Below are 25,691 nucleotides of genomic sequence, written 5' to 3' on the forward strand. Positions count from 1 at the left end.
ATGATGCCACAATGCCGTATCTTCTCCTGTAGAGGTTAAAGCATTAACAGAATTAGAAATACCATTGCATAAATACAATGTAACAACCTTTTCTCATTTCGCTATTACCAGGGATCCTTTAGTGACCTTCCAGGTTTTATCTGTGAAAGTAGTTACGCAACCTTCATCTCCCAACTGCCCTGTTGAAATCAGATTTTTCTTTAGATCTGGAACATGCCTTACCTTCTTCAATAGCCACTGATTTCCATTTTGCTGTTTTATGAAAACTGTACCCATTCCAACGATTTTATAGGGTTTATCATCACCCAATCGAACTTGTCCAAAATCTTCTTGAACATAATCATGAAAGTGTTTCTTATCAAGTGTGGCATGGAATGAGGCCCCTGAATCTATCTCCCAGGCATCAATAATATTTTCTAATGAAAGAATCAAAGAATCTTGCAACACATCACCTGTTACATTCGCTTCATAATTAGTTTCTTGCTGCGCATCTCCTTCTTTTCCCTTCCGAGATTTGCAGTCTTTCTTCAGGTGCCCTTTCTTCGTGCATTTCTAGCACACTATCCCCAATTTGGACTGGGATCTACCTTTTCTTGACTTACTACGATATCTTGGGCTCTTTCCTCTTTCCATTTTTCTTCCCATAGCCTCTGCAGTCAAAGCATTACTTGATGTCTCACCGGAGCTTTTCCATCGCATTTCCTCGCTAAGGATTGCACCAACAACATCATCAAACTTTAAAGTACTAGATCCAGAGACAGAGTTACTAACGGCCATAACTAAACCATTCCAACTTTCTGGAAATGAGCACAAAAATAACAGATCCCTAACTTCATCATCAAAATTTACCCCTACAGAACTTAACTGATTTGTAACTGTAATAAAATCATTTAAATGATCTGCAACAGATCCACCTTCTGACATATTCATATTAAATAAATGATTCATAAGAAATACCTTATTTGAGGCCGAGGGTTTTTCATACAGTTTGGCCAATGCCGACATTAAACCCTGTATTGTCGTTTCCTTTGAAATATTAAATGCTACCGATGCCGCTAGGCATAGTCGTATTGTTCCAAGTGCCTTTCTGTCCAGAATATCCCATTTTGTATCTGTCATACTCGTCGACTTCTTTGTCTTTCTGCTCAATGGTAGGTATAGATCTCTTTGATATAGATAATATTCCATCTACATCTTCCATAGCTGGTAGTTTGGGCCATTGAATTTTTCGACCTTAAACCTACCATCTTCTACCATTGCTCCCACTCGAACTAGGAACCCTTCTCTCCTGCGAGTTTATCAGCCAAATAGACCTTTGGCTCTAATAACAGTTGTTAGAAAAATTATATATTACGGAGAAATGGAACACATAAAATATTGTAGAAATATAAACATAGAAAATGCATAAAACAAGAGAGACACAAATATACGTGGTTCACCCAGTTTGGGCTACATCCATGGAGAAACAACCAGTCCTTCCTTTTATATTATCCAACAAACTAAGGAGATACAACCTACAACAGATCCACTGTAACACCCTCTTTTCTCTCAATCAGAATACAGATATGCATAGACGCAATACAATTCCATCATATATAGTGAGGGGTTTCCTTCTAGGGCAAAAAACCCTAAATTAAACATAACTTCTACTATCAAATCATCCACCTAATGAACGGCCCAGATTGACTAGAAATAACTAGAATGAACCCTGCACCCCCTCGCGTGGTGGGGTGTACAGTCTTCCAAGGGTATACATCCGGCTGAAACCTTTGAATACAAAAGATAATCAGGCTCCACACCCAACAATTGGGCTAATAGTAGTGCCAATCAACGTAGGTCATAGTGTTAAACTCTACAAATCAGTGTGGGTGAGACACTAGGAAAGAGCGCTGATCTTAAAAATTAGGTTTTAAGAAGGATCCTCTGGAAATGTTTTGAAGGGAGTGGGGACTACTTTCTTCAAACTTCAAGGTATACAAGAGCATAGGTTTCATGGTGAAATTATAACATAGTAGTCACTACAAGGGTTCTCTAAGATTAGGAATGGGGAGTGATAGGAGAGTGAAAAATTACTGTGTAATAGATGACCCCTAAAGCATGATGTCAGAGCTGAGAGAGATGGCTGAAATGCTTTAAGATGGAGCAAGGACGTGGAATTCTAGCTTCAAAAGACCTACAAGTCAAGCATACATGTACATATTTTAAATCTGATAGTCATGCCTGATAAACATGAGAGGCATATAACAATACATGAATCCATGGCATAGGTGCAACTATCCATCAAGAATAGGATCATGTGCATGGATCCTCAACACATATGCAACAATCATACTGAACGGATCATATGAAATAGATCCATGGCATGGGCGCAACCATCCACATAGAGAGGATCAAAATGAAAATACCCACGGTATGGTCGTAGCCATTCGACTGAGCAGGATCAAAATGATACCCACAACATGTTCGCAACCATCCGTTTAAAGAATCATGTATATAATCATGAATGAATCATCACTCCTCGCAACCTGGACATTTGTGATCTAAGCCTAGGGTCTTATGCTCCAACACGACCCGATCAAAGTACAAATTCTAACATGTGAATAGACGTGCTGAAGTCGAACATGCTAGAAAATCACTTGATTACTGGCCAATGATGTGAACCGTTAACAAGCGCAAGAGAAACCACCCATAATGTCAATGGCTCTTAAGGTACTATCAATACAATTCATGAAGTGTGAATAAGGAACTGAAGTCGAACACCTGTGAAATCACTTGATCAAGGGCCAATGATGAGAACCTGTCGTCGAGTGCGAAGAAATTTCCAATGAGGCATGCAAGATCTAAGGTATTGGAAAGGAGTTTCTAGTTCAACTTCTTGGAGAATGAGCTGAAGTCAATAGGAAGCAATCCGCCGAAGGAAGGTCATAATGGATCCTTCATCATCGGCATGAAACGAGAAACATAATGAATGAGAGTAGTCTAAGAATGTGACAGATGATCAGACAATGTACAGACAAGAAGACTTCTCTTGAACATGTGGATGACACGATGTTGGATTTTGGCAGCATTTGACATCATAGGATTAAAGGTCATGGTGACGTGGTAGAGATCATATGAGAGGTTTAAAATGGATGACCCAAAACCCAGGGAGGTAAGTGACAAAGTGAGGATGTCCTAAAACCCGACACGAACAGTAGATGAGTGTCAATGTTCAAAAGCGACATGCTGCCTCAAGTGAAGAATACAACTGATGAAATACTTCCAATTTCCCCCACCATTTCTGGCGAGTACCCTAGTTATTTTTACACAAGCTTGATGGGGATGACATATGCTTGTAATATAAGTATATCATTCAAATGGATCCATCCTAGTAAATTTTAATGAGCCCTAGGAAGGATAAGCTCAATCTCGTCATAATGACAAGTCCTATATCATTTAATCTTTTAACAAGTCTGACAAAGGTGAAACTCATAATATTTTTCATGTTTAGAGAGTTTGAAAAAGACATGGAAAATAAAACTCCAAGGGTCCCTTTTCGTAAATTTGTCTCTCGAACCCAAAAGGGTAGAAAACAATATTCAAGAGAACCTGCTAGGCATGTTTGACTAAGGTATACCTTTTTCATAAATAGTTTATCCCAACTCGAAAAAGGGGTAAATGTATACTGGGTAAATGAATTTTCAGAATCATTTACGAGGTCAAAACGACAAGAGATTAGAAATATTTTCTTGTTTTGAGAGTCAGAAAACAGCTTAAAGCAAACTCCCCATTTTTATTTAATTTAACGAGTCTAAAAGGGAAAAAATACTTATAAATCTTTTCAATTTTTTATGAGTAAAAAGAGAGCTTAAAGGTGACTCGTCCTGGAGGAACGAGTGGTATAAAGGGTAACAAGGTTGCGGTTAAGGGGGGAACTGCTCAAAACACTGAAAGGTCAAGAGGCTAGCTAGCAAAACCACTCATTTCTGCTGTTCTTCCAGAAAGGAAAAACAACCAAGTGAAAGCATATGATTGGCGAAAGAGATGGTGGTGATGGAATGAAACAACCAAGACTCATCTTGTATAAATTAGCTAATAAAAATGGCAATCAAAAGATGTAAATTGGGCATGGTTTCATTTGTACACAAGCTTGAACCATGGGGAACTCTGCTTGAATTCGGTTTCATGTTTACACAATTTTGAAACGAAAAACTATGCTTGAGTTTGGTTTCATTCGCCTCAAAATAATAACTTAATTCGAGGTACATGCCCCCCAAGCTTCATTTCATTCAACTAGGTGGATGGAATGAAGGTTCAATTTTGAGATCCATGAAAGACTCGACTGGGGTTTTACGATATCTTAATCAAAGACTTGATTTGGAAAAGGGAGTTGTTTCATTTTTTTAACAAGGTTGACACAGTGAACGAAATACCCTTGGACACCTATTTCATTTTTGAACAAGGTTGAAACAAGAAGAAACTGTCCTCGGACTCCTTGATTCCTTTTTTAACGAGCTTGACACAAGACAAGGAACTGTGCTCTGGCCCCTTGTTTCATTTTTTAATGAGCTTGACACAAGACAAGGAACTATGCTCTGTGGCCCTATTCATGGACCATACAAGAAAATGGCGCCCAAGAGGTCCTCACTAGATGGGAGAACCACGCTCTGGAAGGAATACATGTCAACTAGTACCAATGACAAATTGGGTTCCAATGCCCCCAATATACCATCTACGTGATCATCATCAGATGTGGAGACAGAACAAGTAGCCACATAATTGACCTGTGGTGGTGAGGGTACTACTTGCAAACAAGAACCAATAGGGAATGATGGTTGCATAGGGGACACCTGGTGACCAATGGACAACAATTGATCAATGGTCAGTATTCTCCATTCGTGTGGAAAAAAAAACCTCACGGAAAAGCGAAGAAACAAGAGTTCCCATGACATAAACATAGTCACATCTAAAGGGAAGATTGAAATATAAGGGATCTTGGACTACCATCACATCTATATAGATGGTCTTTCCTCCCAAAGTAATAGGGAACTTTGGAAGGATCCCTAAGGGCTGATCGGTTCTGTTAGAAAATTATATTACGGAGCAATGTAACACATAAAATATTGCAGAAATATAAACACATAAAATGCATAAAACAAGAGAGACACAGATATACGTGGTTCACCCAGTTTGGGCGACGTCCATGGAGAAACAACTAGTCCTTCCTTTTATATTATCCAGCAAACTGAAGAGATACAACCTACAGTAGATCCGTTGTAACACCCTCTTTGCTCTCAATCTCCTTTCTCTTCCTCACTCAGAATACAGATACACATAGATGAAATACAATTCCCTCATATATAGTGAGGGGTTGTCTTCTAGGGAAGAAAAACCCTAAATTAAACATAACTTCTACCATTAGATCATTCGCCTAATGAATGGCCCAGATTGACTAGAAATTACTAGACTTTTACAAGGCAATTTTACATCTATTTTTAGCTTTGGGGGCGCTGCCCTCAAACCCTTGCCAGGGGACCACTTCTCGTACCCCCCAGCCGGGGGGCATTAGTGCCCCCGGACCCTCGTAGGGGGGACTTGTCCCCCCACCGCACCCCCTCGTGTGGAGGGGTGTACAGTCTTCCTGGGGTATACATCCGGCTGAAACCTTTGAATACAAAAGATAATCAAGCTCCACACCCAACAATCTCCCACTTGGAGACTGATTATAGCAACTCCACCACTGCTTCATTTGCTAGACAATGACTCCACTTTGGACCTGGCTGTTTCTCATCTTCTTCATCATACTTGAAGATCAATTGAGACTGAGTAGATTCTCAATTTCTCCTTGATTACAACTTCTGTTAACATATCTGCAGGATTTTGGCTAGTGTGTATCTTTTCCAGCTTCAACTGTCCATCTTCCAATGCTAACCGTATGAAATGGTACTTGAGATATATATGTTTAGTCTTGGAATGAAATGAAAAGTTCTTTGCAATATGTATGGCACTTTGGCTATCACTGTATAACCTGCCCAACTTCTACTTCTTGCCTAATTCATCCAGAAACCTTTGTAACCAAATCATTTCTTTACTAGCCTCTGTGGCAGCAACATAATCTGCTTTTGTTGTTTAAAGTGAAACAACACTTTGGATTTTTGAAACCCAACTGACAGCTGTTCCACCTACAATAAACACATACCCTGTTGTGCTCCTCCTGTTATCTCTATCACCTGCCATATCTGCATCAACATATCCTTGTAGAGTAATGTTTGAACCACCAAAGCATAATGCTTGATTTGTGGTACCTCTCAAATACCTGACAATCCACTTCACTACCATCCAATGTTCTTTTCCTGGATTGTTCATGTACCTTAGAATTTCCACTGCATGTGCAATATCAGGTATTGTGCAGACCATTGCATACATTAAGCTTCCAACTACTGATGCATATGGAACTTTAGACATATGAGCCATTTCTTCCTGAGTCTTGGGACATGCCTCCTTACTTAATTTGAAATGGCTAGCCAAAGGTATACCAACTGGTTTTGCATTCTGCATATTAAACCTTTTCAACACCTTTTCTATGTACTCACTTTGAGACAATGTTAATTTGTGATTCTTCCCTGTCTCTAGTTATTCTCATACCAAGGATTTGTTTTGCAGCACCCAAATCCTTCATTGAAAATGAGTTTGCCAATTTTATTTTGAGCACATTTATTTCCTACATGTTAGAACCTGCAACAAGCATATCATCTACATACAATAACAATATAATATAGCTGCCATCATTTTGCTTTTTGAGATAAACACAATGATCAGAATGACATCTAGTATAACCTTGTTCAAACATAAACCTGTCAAATTTTAGATACCACTGCCTTGGAGCCTGTTGTAAGCCATACAAGTTCTTCTTCAACCTGCACACTAGTTTCTCCTTCCCTTTTACCTCATATCCTTGTGGCTGCTGCATATATATCTCTTCCTCCAAATTCCCATGGAGAAAGGATGTCTTTACATCTAGCTGCTCAAGATGCAAATCTTCAGCTACTACTAGACTTAAAATAGTTTTGATTGAATTCATTTTAGCAATAGGAGAAAATATTTCATCAAAATCAATACCTTTCTTTTGTGCAAATCCTTTCACCACAAGTCTAGCTTTGTACCTCTGTTTTCCTCCATCTTCTTCCTTCAGCCTGTAAACCCATTTATTCTGAAATGTAGTTTTACCTGCAGGCAACCTGACTAAGTCCCAAGTCTGGTTATGCATTAAGGAGTCCATCTCTTCTTCCATGGCTAGCTCCCACTTCTTCCTACTTTCAACCTACATTGCTTCTTCATAACATTCGGGTTCACTAGAATCAGTCAACAATAAATAATATAATGAAGGAGAGTATCGTTTAGGGGTCTACTTATCCTCGTAGATCTTCTAACACCACCTTCAGGTGTTTGAAGTGCTTGTTGTTGTTGTGGTTGTTGTTCTAGCTATTGATCATTATGATTTTCAAGCACCATCACTTTTCCTGTGATATTGTCAAGCATTGTGTATTCTCTATTTTCTTTTTCTTATTTCTTTTCCTGCAACTGATCCTTATACAAGACCTTTTCATTGAATATTACATCTTTGCTCCTAATGATTTTGTGACTTTCATAATCATATAAGCGATAACCAAAATTATTAACATCATATCCAATAAAGGTACATTTCTTTGAATTTTCCGTAAGCTTTGTTCTATTTTCTTTGTTAATGTGGACAAAAGCTTCACAACCAAAAGTATTTAAAAATGAGTAGTTTACCTTTTTCCCTATCCATGCCTCCTCTGGAATATCACCATCCAAGGAACTTGAAGGCCCTCTGTTTATTAGATAAACAACAGTATCTACAACATCTGCCCAAAATTGTAAAGGAAATCCTGCATGCAATCTCATGCACCTTGCACGCTCCATGATTGTCCTGTTCATCCTTTCTGACACACCATTTTCTTGTGGTGTTCCTAGAACTATCTTATCTCTGTGAATTCCATTCTCTGAACAATACCTATCAAACCCTTTGCTGCAATATTCACCTCCATTATCTAATCTGAGACACTTCAACCTTTTCCCTGTCTCATTTTCAACCAAAGATTTCCATTTCTTGAAAGTATCAAATACATCAGATTTATTTCGAATACAATAAATCCAGGTATTTCTGGTTGCATCATCAATAAAAGTAACATAATAATGAGAGCCACCAAGAGATGATACCTAAGTAGGTACCCATACATCTGTATGCACAAGCTCTAATTTTTCGCTCTTCTTTTCTTTCCCAACTCTAAGGAATCTAACTCTCTCCTGTTTTCCATAAACACAATTCTCACAGAATTTTAAATCAACATGCTTCAAACCTGGCAAAAAATTTCTTGAGTGAAGAATCTACATCCCCTTCTCACTCATGTGCCCGAGCCTATGATGCTACAATGCCGTATCTTCTCCTGTAGAGGTTAAAGCATTAACAGAATTAGAAATACCATTGCATAAATACAATGTACCAACCTTTTCTCCTTCCTCTATTACCAGGGATCCTTTAGTGACCTTCCAAGTTTTATCTGTGAAAGTTGTCAGACAACCTTCACCGCCTAACTACCCTGTTGAAATCAGATTTTTCTTCAGATCTGGAACATGCCTTACCTCCTTTAGTAGCCATTGGTTTCCATTCTACTATTTTATAAGAACCTTACCAATTCCAGCAATTTTACAAGGTTTATCATCACCCAAACGGACTTGTCCAAAATCTCCTTGAACATAGTCATGAAAATTTTCCTTATCAGGTGTGGCATGGAATGAGGCCCCTAAATCTATCGCCCAGGCATCAATAATATTTTCTAATGAAAGAATCGAAGCATCTTGCAACACATCACCTGTTACATTCGCTTCATGATTAGTTTCTTGCTGCGCATCTCCTTTTCCCTTTCGAGACTTGCAGTCTTTCTTCAGATGTCCTTTCTTCACTCATTTCCAGCACACTATCCCCGATCTGGACTTGGATCTGCCTTTTCTTGACTTACTGCGATATCCTGGGCTCTTTCCTCTTTCCATTTTTCTTCCCCTAGTCTCTACAGTCAAAGCATTACCTAATGTCTCACTGAAGCGTTTTCATTGCATTTCCTCGCTAAGGATTGCACCGACAACATCATCAAACTTTAAAGTACTAGATCCAGAGACAGAGTTACTAATAGCCATAACTAAACCATTCCAAATTTCTAGCGATGAGCACAAAAATAACAAAGGCCTAACTTCATCATCAAAATTTACCCCTACAAAACTTAATTGACTTGTAACTGTATTAAAATTGTTTAAGTGATCTACAACAGATCCACCTTCTGACATATTCATATTAAATAAACGCTTCATAAGAAATACCTTATTTGAGGATGAGGGTTTTTCATACAGTTTAGCCAATGCTGACATTAAACCCTGTTTTGTCATTTCCTTTGAAATATTAAACACTACCGATGCCGCTAGGCACAACCGTATTGTTCCAAGTGCCTTTCTGTCCAGAATATCCCATTCTGTCTATCATACTCGACAACGTTTTTGTCTTTCTGCTCAATGGTAGGTACAAAGCACTGTGATACAGATAATATTCCATCTGCATCTTCCGCAGCTGGTAGTTTTGGCCATTGAATTTTTCGACCCTAAACCTACCATCTTCCACCATTGCTCCCACTCGAACCAGTAACCCTTCTCTCCTGTGAGGTTATCAGCCAAATAGACCTTTTGGCTCTGATACCTGTTGTTAGAAAATTATATATTATGGAGCAAAGGAACACATAAAATATTGTAGAAATATAAACACAGAAAATGCATAAAACAAGAGAGACACAAATATACATGGTTCACCCAGTTTGGGCTATGTCCACAGAGAAACAAATAGTCCTTCGTTTTATATTATCCAGCAAACTGAAGAGATACAACCTACAACAGATCTGCTGTAACACCCTCTTTGCTCTCAATCTCCTCTCTCTTCCTCACTCGAAATACAAATACACATAGATGTAATACAACTCCCTCATATATAGTGAGGGGTTGCCTTCTAGGGCAAAAAACCCTAAATTAAACATAACTTCTACCATTAGATCATCCGCCTAATGAATGACCTAGATTGACTAGAAATTACTAGACTTTTACAAGGCAATTTTACATCTATTTTTAGCTTCGGGGGCGCTGCCCCTGAACCCCTGCCTGGGGACTACTGGCCCCAAAACACCCCAGTTGGAGGGGATTAGCTTCCCCAGACCTGTGCAAGGGGGACAAGTCCCCCTTGCACCCCCCCTCATGGAGGGGTGTACAGTCTTCCTGGGGTATACATCTAGCTGAAACATTTGAATATAGAAGATAATCAGGCTCCACACCCAACAGGTTCCTTCATTGAAAGCCAACAGATTCTGGGTGATAGGCACAAGCTATGGGGAACCCAAAGCTTGCCAAGTAGTAGAAGACATGATGCTAACATACGCACCTTCATCCAATATAGTGCCATGTACTACCATATTATAGGCTTGTATTATGATATGGAAAGGCACATAAGATGGGAGACATAATGCAGCCAATTGAATCCAATCAAAAGAAACGACATAACTACTTGGTGGGGGTATCATATGATTTCCTGCATGCTTGGTAGGAATAGGAGAAGGACTCTCTTGAACAATCGGGATGGGAGGGTTACTCTTTGATTCATGGGAATCCAAGGAGACAAGAAGAATATGAGAAGCATGTTCACTACTCTCTTCAGGAACAGAGTGAACAACTGTAGTCAGAGTGATCTGATATTCACCCTATGATTGCCATCAGTTAAAGATTTATTAAACTAAGGTATTATAGACTCATGTGGTGGTGTGTGTTCTGTGTTATTGAAACAATGGATCGATCATATTGTGAATACACAAACAAAAAAATGGAGAGACAACAGAGAAATACAGTAAGCAACACAAAGACACAAATAGTTTTAATAAGGAGTTCACCCTATTCTCTAGGGCTACGTCTCAGGTCCAGCTTCAGTGGTGGCCTTGTTTTATTGTGTCTTTCAGCAGAGAAATTACAATATAGGGACTCAATATGAGTTCTCCTGAAGCAAATTTTGCTTGGTAGGGTGGTTCTTGGATTCCCCAAGCCACTTGGAGTACATAGACTCTTCTTCTTCCTACCAGCTTTGTGACCCTTGGTCTACAGTGGAAAGAGCCAAATGTGATGCTCAGTCCAGATAGATCCCTCTATGTGAAGGCTTGAATCTTCAAGCTCTCTGGTGTTTGACGTTGCCTATGGTCAGCTCGACCCTCTGTCTCTTCTGCTTGGCTTTACTGTTCTCTATGTTCAGTCCTCCTCTCAGGGTTCACTGTTCACTATCTCTCTTGGTCGCTTGGACTCCTCTCAATTCTGATTCCAAATCAACTCTGACTAATTCGATTGTCTCTGTTCATGGCTTTAGCCATTCGATCCCTATGCCTGTTCAGTTCCTCTTCTGCCTGTGACGATTCACCTTCTGCAGCTGCGCTTGGAGTTCCCTGCGTTCGGCATCATCATGAACGCTCAGGGAATGACCACTTGTCCTCCTCTAAATGGCGCTAGCATGCTTCATCGGTTCATTTCTTCAGTTACGCCATGGATGAATCTTTCCTCCACCGTAGCGGTCAAACGGATTCCAAACCCCTTCTAGAACGTGGCTTAATTCCTTGTCGATTCTGCTTCCTCTGTAGGGCGCCATCTCAACCGTCCGATATGAGCCCTCCAGATCTGACATCATATGCGCGTTTTGCGCGGTTGACTTGCTCGATTGATAGCGTGCGATCAACGATGGTTTTCTCTCACTTCCGCTTGCCATGCGTCAATCGATGTATGGAATCACTCCACTCTCGTCCAAAACCTCTTACCGTTCAAGGGCGCCCCGATCATTACTGTTGGTTTCTAGAGCGTGGGTCTCGCCTTTGTCCTTTAGCTTTTTTACCTTTTCTGCCCGTGGTCCTTCGGTTCCCTATTCGCCCAGTGATGCACTATTCGCGCATCAAAATCCACCTCCCTTTCCTGATCCGGGGCTCCCAGGGGCTACTTTGGCCTCCTGCACAGTCTCCATGGGCCTCGGTTAGTGTGCTTTGATCGAGGTCCTTGTTGTTCCACGTCAGCTGCCATGGCCACTGGTTTAGGGTGTTTTTGATACTGTTTTGGATTTCTTTAGTGATTTGTTCGACTTGATTCAATCATGGTTCTCGACAGTCTTTCTATGGATCCAATTCGAATCATGGCCTCCTTATTGAAAAAGATTTTGGACAACCAAAATTTGGTTTTTTAAGCATCGACTAAGTGAGGATACTGTTTCTTCACTTGTCCAATCTCAATCCACTTTGCGCTACTCGGCTTTGAACCTTTGAGCCCAATCCTGAGGTATTCGACTTCTCCCCTGTGCGTTTTCCTCACCTTCCTGTCCAACACGGTGTCTTCCTGCAATTCATTGAGGTATTCAGGTAGCAGGTCATCAATAGAAGGCAATTGACTTTGCTCTTCAGGGTCCTCAATCATTGAAGGTCCAAACAATCTCAAACAATCTGCATTTATGACTGAGTAGATGTGCATGTAAGCTGGTAGATCAAGGCGAAAATCATTTTCACCAATTTTCTCAAGTATCCTAAAAGGTCATTACCTAATATGGTTTAGCTTTTTACCTTCACCTTGAATCCCGTCCTTGCTGATATGCAGCTAGACTTGGTCTCCAACTTGAAAACTATGCTCCATTTGATGCTTATCATGCCTAGCCTTATACTTTGCATGGCTCTTTTCCAGCGATTCCTCTATTGTCTGATGGATCTCCTGGATTTGTTCAATGAACCTGGTTGCCTTGTCCACATCACTGTGTCCATCAACCATGGTATCTTTACCAAAGACAAAATCTAAAGGAGACCTTGGTGTGAAACCAAGGCAGGTCTCAAAAGGAGATATCTGTGTAGAAGAGTGTTTGGCTTTGTTGTAAGCATGCCGCACATAACACAAGTGTTCATCCCAAAGCTTAGGATTTTTACTGCAATAACATCTCAGTAACTGGATCACAGTCCTGTTTACTACTTCTATCTGGCCATCTGTTTGTGGATGAAAAGCTGTGATTTTCTTTAACTTGGTGTTCATCAGTTCCCATAGACTAGACAAAAACTTCCCCACAAATCGGGTGTCTCGATTAGATACAATGGAAGTGGGTAATCCAAAATGAACCCTTACATGTTCAAAGAAAAATTTTTCAGCCTGTTCAGCTGTGATTTGTTTACTACAAGGTATCAAAATACACATTTTGCTGAACCTATCCACAACAACATATAGATAATCATGACCTTTCCTAGATTTAGGCAGTCCTCCAACAAAATCCATGTAAACAATTTCCCAAGGGTGAGAAGGAACTGGAAATGGAGTGTACAAGCTTAGTTTTCTATTGCTAGGCTTGCTTTTAGCACACATGGCACACCCTCTTACATATCTAGAAACTGTCTCATTCATTTTCGGCCAATAACATAATCTTTGCAGCTGTGCAACTATTTTTCTTACCCCAAAGTGACCTGATATCAAAGAAGTGTGTGCTTCCCTAATTATCTTTATCCTCTCGGTTTGTGGAATGCAGAGTTTCCCACAATGGTATAAGAGTCAGTCCCTTATATGATAGTCCAATTCTTATACTCTTTTGCCTTGACTCAAAGTTGCATATACATCTTTAAAATCCATATCCTGAGCATATTGTTCTATGTAGCTTTCATGTAGCACAAAATTATTCTTAAGTATGGTAGATGCATTTATAATGGGTCTAGATAACATGTTTGCAACCTTGTTATGTATGCCCTTTTTATATCTGATGACTAAGTGAAACTGTTGTAGAAAGCCCATCCATCTGTAGTTTCTTGATTGTTGTAACTTAGTTTGGGAGTGTAGATATTGAAGTGGTTGATGATCAATATGTATTACTGTCTCTTTTCCCATTAAGTAATGTTTCCACTTTTTCACACTCTGAACTAATGCACACAATTCTTTATCATATGTAGGATAGTTAACTACTGCAAGATTAAAAGTATCAGAATGATAACATATGGGTTTGGCATGCTGTGTCAACACTGCTCCCATGGCATAGTCACTGGCATGAGTTTGGATCTGAAATGGTCTTTGTAAATCTGGTAGTGCTAGTACAGGTGCTGTACTTATTTTCTCTTTCAAGGTGTCGAAGGCTTTCTGATGTTTACCTCTCGACTGAAACACCTTATTCAATCTTGTTAAAGCATGTAAGGGAGCTGCAATCAAGGAGAAGTTAGAGATGAACTTCCTCCAATATTGTGCTGCTCCTAGGAAGCTTCTCACTTCTGTAGCAGACCTGGGTTTAGGCCAATTCACAATGACTGCCACTTTAGAGGGATCTATTTTCAATTCACCTCCCCCTACTATATGACCCAAGTAGTTTAGAGATGTTTTGCCAAATTCACATTTTGAGAGTTTAACATAAAGTTTTTCTCTTTTCAAAACATCTAATGTCTGCTTAACATGCTTTAAATGTTCTTCCCACGTTTTACTAAAAATCAGAATGTCATCCAGATACACAATAACAAAATCATCAAGAAAAGGTCTGAGCACATCATTCATTAATCTCATGAAAGTAGCAGGAGCATTAGTTAAGCCAAAAGGCATAACCAACCATTCATACAATCCCTACTTTGTTTTGAAAGCAGTCTTCCATGCATCTTGCTCTGCAACTCTGACCTAATATTATCCACTGTGCAAATCCAGTTTGGTGAAATAAACAGTTTCTTTTAATTGATCTAAAAGATCATCTATGCGAGGAAGGGGATAACAATTTTTTATTGTTATCTTATTCAGTGCTCGGTAATCAATGCACACTCTCCACGAGCCATCTTTCTTTCTCACCAAAATGATTGGTGACCCACATGGTGATGTGTTAGGCTTGATGAAGCCCTTCTCAAGCAACTCCTGCACCTGCTTCTTGATTTCAGCATTCTCTAAAGCATACAATTTGTACATCCCAATGTTAGGCAATGGAAAATCATGCTGCAAAATAATATCATGTACTATTCCCTTTTTGGGTGGCGGAACTTTAGGTTCTTGAAACAAGACATCATACTATGAAACAACCTTTTATATATCAGCCTGCCGTTCAACATTACGACCCTCAAATGCATTGGTTTTATTAGATTTCTTTTCCTTTACAACCATCAATAAGAATTGTTTGCATGAATTAATCATTCTTTTCATCTATCCTAAGTTTATGAGAGTATAATTATTCTTGAGCTTATGAGCTCTTACAAAGTATTCGATTCCATCTTTAACCAATAGATACTTGTTCTTAGCCCTATAGAAAATAACCTTTCTATCATACAAGTAAGGACTTCCTAAAACAATTCCACATATATCCAAAGGAATTATGTCTAACTCAACCTCATCTACAAATGCTGACCCAAAAGAAAACTTGAGTTTGCACTGTCTAGTCACTTGTAGTTGTGCTTTATCATTCAACCATCCTAATGGGTATGGTTTCTTGTGAGGTGTAGTTGCCAATCCCAATTTATTTACAATTGGTTTAGAAATAAAATTTACTTGAGAGCCACTATAAAAAAAAGTATCAATCTTTTGATTTTTGGAAACAACTCGAATATGGAAAAGCTCATGTCTTTTTCTCTCATTTTCTTCATCAATAACAGATTGAGCAGAATTACTAGTAGATGCTTTAGAATTCTCACCTTGTTACCGGGAAAAGTGTCTATTTAGAACTGCTCTATCCCACTAAGGTGTGACAGCTGCCTTAGAAACAAATAGAGAAAAACTACTTTTGTATTTCCTTTATGAACTATAGATAGAGAGGAATAGAAAGAACCAACCTGTGTCTTGCGCTAATCCTTTGATCCAATCCCTCTCTTCTTTGATAGTCTCCAGCTACCTGCTCCCTTACTTGCCCAGCTTCACAAAGTACCTGTAAGATCATAGAAGAAGAGCACTATACAAAGACATAGATCTTGTTGTGGAGGTAAATCCTCTCTGCGGACAGAGACGATCCCTACTAGCCCAGACCGGGTCTAGCAACAATCACACAATGCTGTCACGCAAGTTCCTAATTACAAATACAAAGTAGATGGTGAGAATCTACTTGGATTCCAATGCTAGTATTCATCGAAGAGATGTCGCCCTCGTTCGTTTGCCTCGTTCAGTCACGATCCTCACGATCTTCGTGATTGGACACCTGCACATGCAAAGAACAACACGAAAACAAGCATAAAATCTAGTAGATGCAATTATATATCGGTCAGAAAAGATATAACTCAACATCAAACATGAGACAATGAGAGTGGAACCATAATGATAGTCATCTATTATTAATAAATAACAAAGAAGGATACAACCATTGTTCTGACATCAAATCCTCCTTTGGCTGGGTAGTCAGCTACACAAGTCTTGCAAAGCTTGTTGGGATGAGGGACAAGCCTCTCTCTCTTTGGATGACAAGAATCTCCTTACTTAGGTTTGGCTTTATGGGTGCAAAGAAGGCTCTTTCAGCTTCAAACTCGTGAACTCCTGGAGCTCTTTTAATTCTAACTAGCTTGCTCAAGGCATAGAGACAAGCTTTTATAGATAGAGAGGGAAAGAGATAGGATCAACTACATTATTCATGGGATTGGCTGTATCACTTGGAAACTTCCATGAAAGGTGGCAAACCACTTTCCCTTCTATGGAGATTCGAAGCCAAACCATCCTAGCTCAACATAGATTCAGTTGGTGAATGGGTCGAAGAGAACCTTCAGGAGTTTGGTGGTTGAAAACTTTACTCAATTCGGTTGGCATGAGTGCGACTCTGAGACAGAGCGCCAATGGCACGCCCTTTTTAGAGGATTTCCCTCATTGGCACGGGCAGTGAACTGTGGACCCGCGCTAATGAAAAAAGAGCTGTTTTCATGAGTATTTTGGAGGAGATGTCTTCAGGGAAAATGAAGCTCATACTCAGAGGAATATAATGCAAGTGGTTTCAGGTCATGTCACTTCTCATAGGTCCCGAAATGGGTCCTCCAGTGCACAGGTGAGGGGTAACAGGGACGGTGACAAACGGTGACAAATTGCTATGTAACAGATGCCCCCTAAAGCATGAGGCCCGAGAGAGAGAGGGGTGAAATGCTTTACAAGAACATGTGTGACTGAAAACACAGCCGCAAGAGAACCTGCGTAAATAAGTACAACTGATATCTCAAGTACATGATAGAAGTGGTATGGGCGCAGCCATCCATAATAGAGTACATAATAATCTAGATCCAAGGTATGGGCGCAGCCATCTAGAGAGGATCGATAAATAGACTCAGGCATGGTCGCAGCCATCCAGTGAATGAGTCATGTAATGATCATAATAAGCCACAAATCGCAGCCTGGATTCCAATAACCAAAATCCAGGGTCTTGCGCTCCATCTCGACCCGAACAAAGTACAAGTTCAAGCATGCGAATGTATGAGTTGAAGTCGAACATGCAGGAACATCGTCTAATTACTAGCCAATGATGAAAACTGTTAATAGACGCGAGAGGTACCACCAATAATGACAATGGCCCTCAAGGTACTATAGGTACAATCTACGGCGTGTGAATCAATGAGCTGGCGTCGAACACCCGTAGAATCATGCGATCAGAGGCCAATGATGCAAACCTCTCGTCGAACACGAAGAACCTGCCATTGAGGCATGCAGGCTCCAAGACACCGAAGGGAGTCTCTAGATCAGCTTCCTGGATAATGAGCTGAAGTCAACAGGAAGTGATCTTGATCAAAGGTGGGCCATGGTGCTTCCCACATCATTGACACGAGACAGAGGGAAAAATGTTGTGGTGATGCAAAATTATGTGTGGTACCAGAGGAGGTTGTATTGCTGCAGAGGTCAACTTCTCTTGAACATATCGGCGGAACGACAGTGGATTTGGCAGTATTTGACATCAAATGAGCAGAGGTCATGGTGACAAGGCAATGGGCAGATGAGAGGCTAAATAGGATAACCCAAACCCACGGAGGCTAGTGTAAAACAATATGAGATATCCCCACCCCGACACGAATGTAGACTAGTGCCATGTTCAAGAGCGACATACTGCCGACACGACGACAATTATGGATCCATTTTCCCCACCATTCCTGGCGAGTACCCCAGTTATTTTTAGCAAGCTTGACAGGGATAGCATATGCTTGTGAATGTCATTATGACAGAATCCCATGTCATTAAGTTTTAACGAGTCTGACAAAGGAAGAACTCGGCGTCTTCTCCTATTTAGAGAGTATGAAAAGACAACAAAAAGAAAACTCTCGGGGGGTCCTTTTTCGTAAAGTTGTGTCTCTCGAGCTTGAAAAAGTATAAAACAATACTCGAAAGAACCACCCGACCATTACAATCGAGGAGTACTTTTCATTTATAGTGACATCAATCCGAAAAAGTAGAAAAGTGATCAGCATCACATCATTTCGTAACCATTCACGAACCGAAAACGACAAGGGTCCGACGATCTTTTCGTTTTTACACAGTCGAAAAAGGGTTTAAAGACGACCGCCTCTTATTTACTTTTAACGAGTCAAGAGGGGTAACTCGACAATCTTTTCACTTCTAATGAGTCAAAAAAGGGCTGAAAGATAACTCCATAGTGGCTTTTTCGTGTATTTACCGAGTCCGAAAAAGTATAAAAGACAACTCGTTTCACCATCGAAGTTGCAAAAAGGGACCTGCCATAGCACCAGAAACAAGCGTAAAACCCATTTTCGACCAAAAATATATTAAAATATTCAAAAAAACAACTTTTTAAACCCTATTACAAGTCAAAAAGTCTATAAATGTGGTGAAAATGTAAAAAATAAAATTACTTTTACTTTTTACCTCTTGCATAGTGGTAGTGGTCCATTTGGGGTGCAAACTTCGAGCAGCGATTACCACCAATCCAGGCAACCATTTGAGATTCTGCCAGTTCCAGGTAAGAGGCGCTTCCTTTAGCTCCATTTCCATACTTGTTTTATGCATTTTGTTCCCTAATTGAGCCTCTGCAAGGGGGATTTTAAAATTTAGGGTTGCGCCCCATTGGCGCGGGTATCCGGCACAGGTCCGCGCCAATGGGGTGATTTACCCAAAGGTGCCGCGCCATTGGCGCGACTGTTTTAGAAACAGTCGTGCCAACCGCGCGACCTAATTTTTAACTTAAAATTTCCCATCATTTCTGAAATTTGTCCGGTGTATATGCCTACCAGGGTTTCATTAATGATTTATTCATCCTTGTGGGTGCAGGAAACAAGCAAAAATGGTGGTGGAATGGAAAGAACGGGAGCATGATGTCGTAGATGCCTTGGCCATCACGGATGAGGGATGCATGAATGCTTTGAGAGACTGTGGTCTCAAGAAGTTCTTCCTCACCTCTTATCTGCGAGCTCAACCAGAGCTATTACAGTTCATAGTGGATGCTTGGGATGTCGATGACCAAGTATTTCGATTACGGGATCAGACCTTAGAGCTGGATGTATCGGATGTGTACTTCATTATTGGGCTGTCACGGAGAGGGGCGAGCCCCATTTTGACCGGAAGCAGGCCTTCCGGGGAGAAAATAGGTGAAGTGAAGGCTCATGTGTGCCCAGAGGCACAATTTGGGAAGAACAGCGCCAAGGTGGATATCGCCACCATCCATGATTTGGTTCTTAAGGTGATACTTTTCACCATCACACGTGCAGCTGGGGTACAGGCGCCCCATGAGGCAAGTAAGAATCATCTGTTACTGGTGACAGAATGTCTCATCCCCACCATTTTTGACTGGGATACAGCGGTGATTATAAATATCAAAAGGCAACTTACAAAGTGTAAGCGCAGGGGAGTGAAACAGTTCGGGTATGGCTCGATTGTGGTGTCGTTCTTCTTGGAACGATTACCCTTATTCCAGTACCAGGGAGCTGTAGTAGCAGATCCATTACCACGAGAGCCTAGGATGGCTCGCTGGGCAGCATTGATGCCCAGAGGAGGAGGGGGCCAGCAGATGTCTTCGCGGCCCGAGTTCTTCATATGGCTTCGCTGCTAGCTGATCGTGGTAGAGGATTGGCCATACGCAGGAACCAACTTCATGGGGGACCCAGACCTCCCACTTCCAGAGGGAGAGGAAAGGGAAGAGGAGCTAGGTATGCTCTTCTCTTTTTGATGTTTTTATGTATTTTTTATTATTTTTTGTCAATACATGCATGTTCTGATGACAGTTGTATATATATGCAGATGTGGGCCTAGAGCGACTGGCCGGCTTGTCTCCTATAGCGCGGAGGGACCAACCTGCAGCTGACCCTCAGGCAAGAGGTGTCGTGGGGGAAGAGCTGGTGCAAAATCTCGAGGGACTTACCCATGGGATTCCAGGCTATGCTAGATTGGCGGATGTGCCATTTGCATACCAGAGGCACACGGTGGGGGTGCCGACCCGCATCCATCATCTTTTGAGACGCTTGGTGCGCGCGGTGGCGTGCTACCATGAGCACCACCACGAGTAGACTCCTAGGTTTTTTTCATGCATATTTGTTTTTTGAGGGACATGTTGTCCGAGGATGTATCAGGATGAACATGTATTATTTTTGGGTTTTGTAACGCACACGGTGCAAACATTATGACACACACATATATATACATATGCCTATGGTTTATTATTGTGCTTTTATGTGCTTGCTTGTATGATGTTTTGATTATAAATTACGCAAATGTCTATCTAATACATGATTTGCTAATGCATCAGATAATTTGTTTAATCGTCGTGGAATATGCTGATATGTGATAAAGTCAAAATTCTTTTCTAACAATTTAACACATAAGTACAACCTTAAAATGTGACGGTCTCTGACGGAATATCGCCCATTGAGCTGATGGACGACAAGCTGAGAGTCTAGGTTAACAAGCAATGTACAATATCGAGATTAATTTCCTCGGCTAATAATTCAATAACAGCACTATATTCAGCAACATTTTTTGTAGTACAGCCTAAACAGACACCTTGAAGATCTATCAACTCACCGTGAGGATCGTAGATCACCCATGCCACAGAGGAAAAATTACGAGTACTGCGGCAGGAACCATCAGCGAAACCAATGTAAGGTGCACCCGACATCTAAACAAGAAGCAAAAAGACACAATAAGGGGCAATCACGCTTTCACACCAAACCGAAAACATGAAAACTCACACACACACACGCATGTACAAATCGAAGCGCATGAATTATGCATAGTACTTTTTCAAGTACAACCCATTGCGGGCTTATCAAGAGGATTACCTTTGTAGTCAATTAGCTTGTAGGCCCCTTTTTGCAACACTCTCTTTACAATGTAAGGGCCTAGCCACATGGGCTCGAGTTTTCCTGCCCCCAGCTTGTCATTGGCTTGGTCGTATAGCAGGACAAGGTCTCCATCAACAAAGGAACGAGGATGAATGGTATGGTCAAAATGAGTTTTGACTCTCTTCTTTTAAGCTTCGATAGCTAGAGAGGCTAAACGACGGGTCTCGTCTAACCGTTCTAGATAAAGGAGCCGTTCCTCCACCGGAGTGGTGTTGGGAAGCAACTCGACGGCTATTTTCAACGAAGGAATTTAACATTCTATAGGAAGGGTAGCCTCCAGTCCATATACTAGTTGAAATGGAGTGAACCCGGTGGCATCCTTCATAGAGGTTCGATAGGCCCACAAGGCGGGAAACAACATCAGATGCCAATTAGACTTATGCATGTCGACAGTACATTGAAGCATCGTAACCAAAATCTTGTTAACAGCTTCAACCTGACCGTTAGACTGAGGATAGTACGGGGTTGAACTATCGTGCCGTAAGCGTAGTTGGGTTGTCAACTCGGTCATCATGTGATTAAGGAAATGCTTTCCGTGATCTGTGACAATGGACTGTGGAACTCCGAACCGCGTAATAACATGATTGAAAAAAAACTACGCCGCTGTATGACCGTCTTCATTTAATGTGGGCATCGCCTCGGCCCATTTTGTAAAGTAATCGACGGCAACGATAATAAACCCATGCCCCCCGGCCGAGCGAGGTTTACAGGTTGTATAATCAATGCCCCATTTTGCAAAAGGGCCTACGGTCACTACGGGGCGCAGCGGGGCCGGTGGTGCACGTAGCTTCCGCTGGTATATCTGGCATGCATGACACGAGCGGACAACAAGAATGCAATCCTTAAAAATGGAGGGCTAGAAATAACCGGTGCGAAGGATTTTTTGAGCTGTGGCATATCCGGACATGTGGCCACCACAGGCGCCAGAGTGGCAGTCATTCAAGACTCTCTCAGCTTCCTCGAGGGTAAGACATCGACAGAGAATGGAGTCAACGCCGAGGCGGTACAGCGTATCCCCTATGATCCGATAGGGTTGAGATTGATGGCGGATCCATCGCCGAGCATATTTGGATAGAGTGGGGCGGAACGAGGAGGTTTGTAAATAAACAATCATCCCCGTACCAAGGATCGAGGGTGCTGATCAGAAAAAGAGTTTCGTCCGGGATATGATATTCTGAAAGAGAGGGTGCAGAAGGAGATGGCAAAGAACAAAGCAATTCAGCAAAGACCACAGACTTCTTAGACTTGGCAGCAGTAAATTCCAAGTCAAAATCTTGGAGGATTATGATCCATTTAGAGTATTTTCCCCCCAGCAACTGACGCAACAAAATGTACGTCATCGGGTTGCAGTCAGAAATCACGGTCGTGGTGCACAACAGGATATAGTGCCGAAAACATTGGACGGCGCACACAGCGGCCAATGCCAATTTCTCAACGTAAGCGTAGTGAGTTTCCGTATTCAGGAGGTTGCGGCTGAGGTAATAGATAACATGCTCATTGCCGTCATCGTCATTGTTACACAGTAATTTGTCACTGCCTTCCTGTCAGTCACCCTACTGTGTCAGGGATTCACAATAATCAAGTTCATGCCTTCTGAACTGGCCAAAAACCCACTTTTCCAAAGTTTTCCTCATCAGCGCGTCTGTTTCTAAAATATCCGCGATGACTGGCGCTTTATAACAGACCGCGTGCGCTGCCAGCGCGGAAGCACACGCCTTTCCCGCGCTGATCGAATTTCATAACCAGCGCAGCTCCTGTTTGTATCTACCCGCGCTGAAATGGCCTTTTCCATTATGTCTTTGCGACGTCAGCGCGCTAGACCAGTTATGCACCCGCGCTGATCCAGTTTTGGCGAATTTGTTCCAACAGCCAGCCTTCCAGATAACTCCAGACTTGGTTGTTGGTCTTGTGAGTATCGACTCCCTTCTATGGCATGTCTGTTCGACCCTTTGCAACTACTTCCCTTGAGGATAAGCTCATCCTTCCACCCTTTTAGGAGGTTCCTTCTCCTATATAAACTTCCACCATTACCATGAGCAGCTAGTTTGGAATAGCTTGGATTGTGTAGACCTTATAGTGCTCAGATTGCTGCTACTATAGGTATTTAGTCTGATAAGTGTGGAAGTGCATGATAGCTTAGGGAAGGTTGTGTTGTGTTGCTTGTGTGAGAGAGAGAGTTTCTTGTCTTGGGAGAATCATTTCCAAAGGTGAATGCTTGAGACACTTGCTGACTGGCCCCTCCTGAGAAGGATACCGACGTCAGAACATTTGGTTGTACTCTTCTCTGCTTGATTAATAATAGATGACTACTATTATTGTTCCATTCTCATTTGTCTATGCAATGGTTAAATGTGAATTACATCTTTTCTGACTGATGTATGGTTGCTTTTATTAGATTTCACGCTTGTGTTTGTTTCCTCTTCATGTGTGCAGGTGTCTATTCGCGGAGATCGCGGAGGATCGTGACCAGCCAGAGCGAAGGAGTGAAGGTGGCATCTCTTCATCAAACAACAACGCTGGAATCCAAGTAGGTGCTCTTTACCTCTTGTTTAATTGCAATTAGGAACTTGCATAGTAGCATTGACTGATTGTTGCTAGACCCGTTCTGGGCTAGTAGGGATCGCCTCTATCCGTAGAGGGGATTTACCTCTCCAACAATTTGGCGACTCCGCTGGGGATCAGCCTTTTGTCTCTTGTGTCCATTCTTTGTGTTTGGATTTGATTGTTCTCTCTTTTCAAGTTTTGGGGATTGTTTCTTTGCTTGTAGCCTTCCTGGGTCCATCTGGGAAGTGTCTTAATTGTTAAAAGAGTTTCTACCCTTGGTTTGGGAGTTTTTTGCTTTGATTCTACTCGTTTTTACCCTCAGCGCGGTTTAATTCAAAACAGACGCGCTGACGTCGCACACCTGCTTCTTTGTTCTCCCTGTCATCGCTCCTGTACGATTAACAGTCGCGCTGACCTCGTTTTTGAGACAGCGCGCTTTATCCGTGTTCTTCCGCGCTGACGTCGCAAAGTTGCTACAGGCCTTCTCTTGTCAGCGCCGAGTTGCTGAAGGCTACCCGCGCTGATCCTGTAGAATTCATTTTTGTCCAAATTAGCCTCCTGAACCTGTTGCTTTGACTTTCCCCTCTTCTCTCCACTTGGTTTGTGACTTGTTTTTCATTACCTGAACTCTGAGCTACTTGTTCGCGAAGTCTTTGTTTCACAAGGTTTCGTTTTTGCTCATTTTTCGGTTTTGCAAATACCTTCCTCTTTTCTTTCATTGCTTGGTTTGTATTTCCGCCATCACTTTTACAGTTGCTGGATAATTGACTGGTTGTAACTCTCATCCTTCGGGTGTTTGCCTTTTTCCATTGATTTCGCATTCTAGCCCTAAGGCATCTAGTGGCCGTGTGTGTGTCAAGCCTTCCGTAGGGATCTTGTTCTTTTGTTTGACCAACCAACTTCAGATTTGTTTGTTTTTGCACTTGTTCAGTGATTGTTGAAGTATTTTTGGTTGTATTTCCCAGCGGTTTGTGCTTCTTCCTTGTTTAAATCCTTGTTTGTTTTGCTGAGCTTAGATCACATAGCTTGTGCGGAACTTGGTTTTCCTTTTGATTTGGAAATCTTTGTTGGATGTTTTGGGAACTTTGTGTGCTTTCATTAAGTGATTTGCTTGGTGTTCCTGTTCCTCAAAATTCATTTAGATGCTTTGTGCCATTGAAAGAAAATCAAACTAGTAGCTTTGCTTTTGAGAATTGAAAAGGAAAAGAACATTTCATTGATTCGCATTTTCAAAAGAAAAGTTTCCTTTCCTTGCTTTTAGCTGCATTAGGTTGTTTGATTGCTCGTATTCGTTTTGTTTGATCAAAAAATTCTTTACCTTCTCATAGCTAGAATTCATCGAACAAAATGGTATTCTTTGGCATGTAGTTTGCATCTAGGTAATTGTGAGAGAACATACGATAGGACCTGAAATCGAAACTTAATTTCAAGATCAACTATAAAATGAACTGAATTAACCTAAAAACGCATTGGAACTAAATGCAAACATCTAGAGGTCTAGGTTAGAGACGTGTTCCGGCGTCTTTAAACATAGTCACTGTTGTTTCACATTATGGTTGGGTGATTCCTCCTTCTGTGACTCGATAGTGGTCTAACACGGACTGCGCTCCCACGTACCGTCGCGTATATAGGGAGACCCCACTAGGCTTTTATCCTTTATCCATAGGAAGCCGAGTCTGCTGCCTTGTGAACCGTAACGCACCGAACACAGCATTCGGGAAGATTGACTGCAGTACGGAAAGTCCTTGGCTCTCATACGATTGCTAAGGTGTATAAGCAGTTTTACGGGTCACCTGGTAAACCCTATAC

The sequence above is a fragment of the Pinus tabuliformis genome, chromosome 3_2, assembly GCF_031772625.1.
Source record: "Pinus tabuliformis cultivar Carrire ecotype Pingquan chromosome 3_2, CPIR1, whole genome shotgun sequence".
NCBI classification, from domain to species: domain Eukaryota; kingdom Viridiplantae; phylum Streptophyta; class Pinopsida; order Pinales; family Pinaceae; genus Pinus; species Pinus tabuliformis.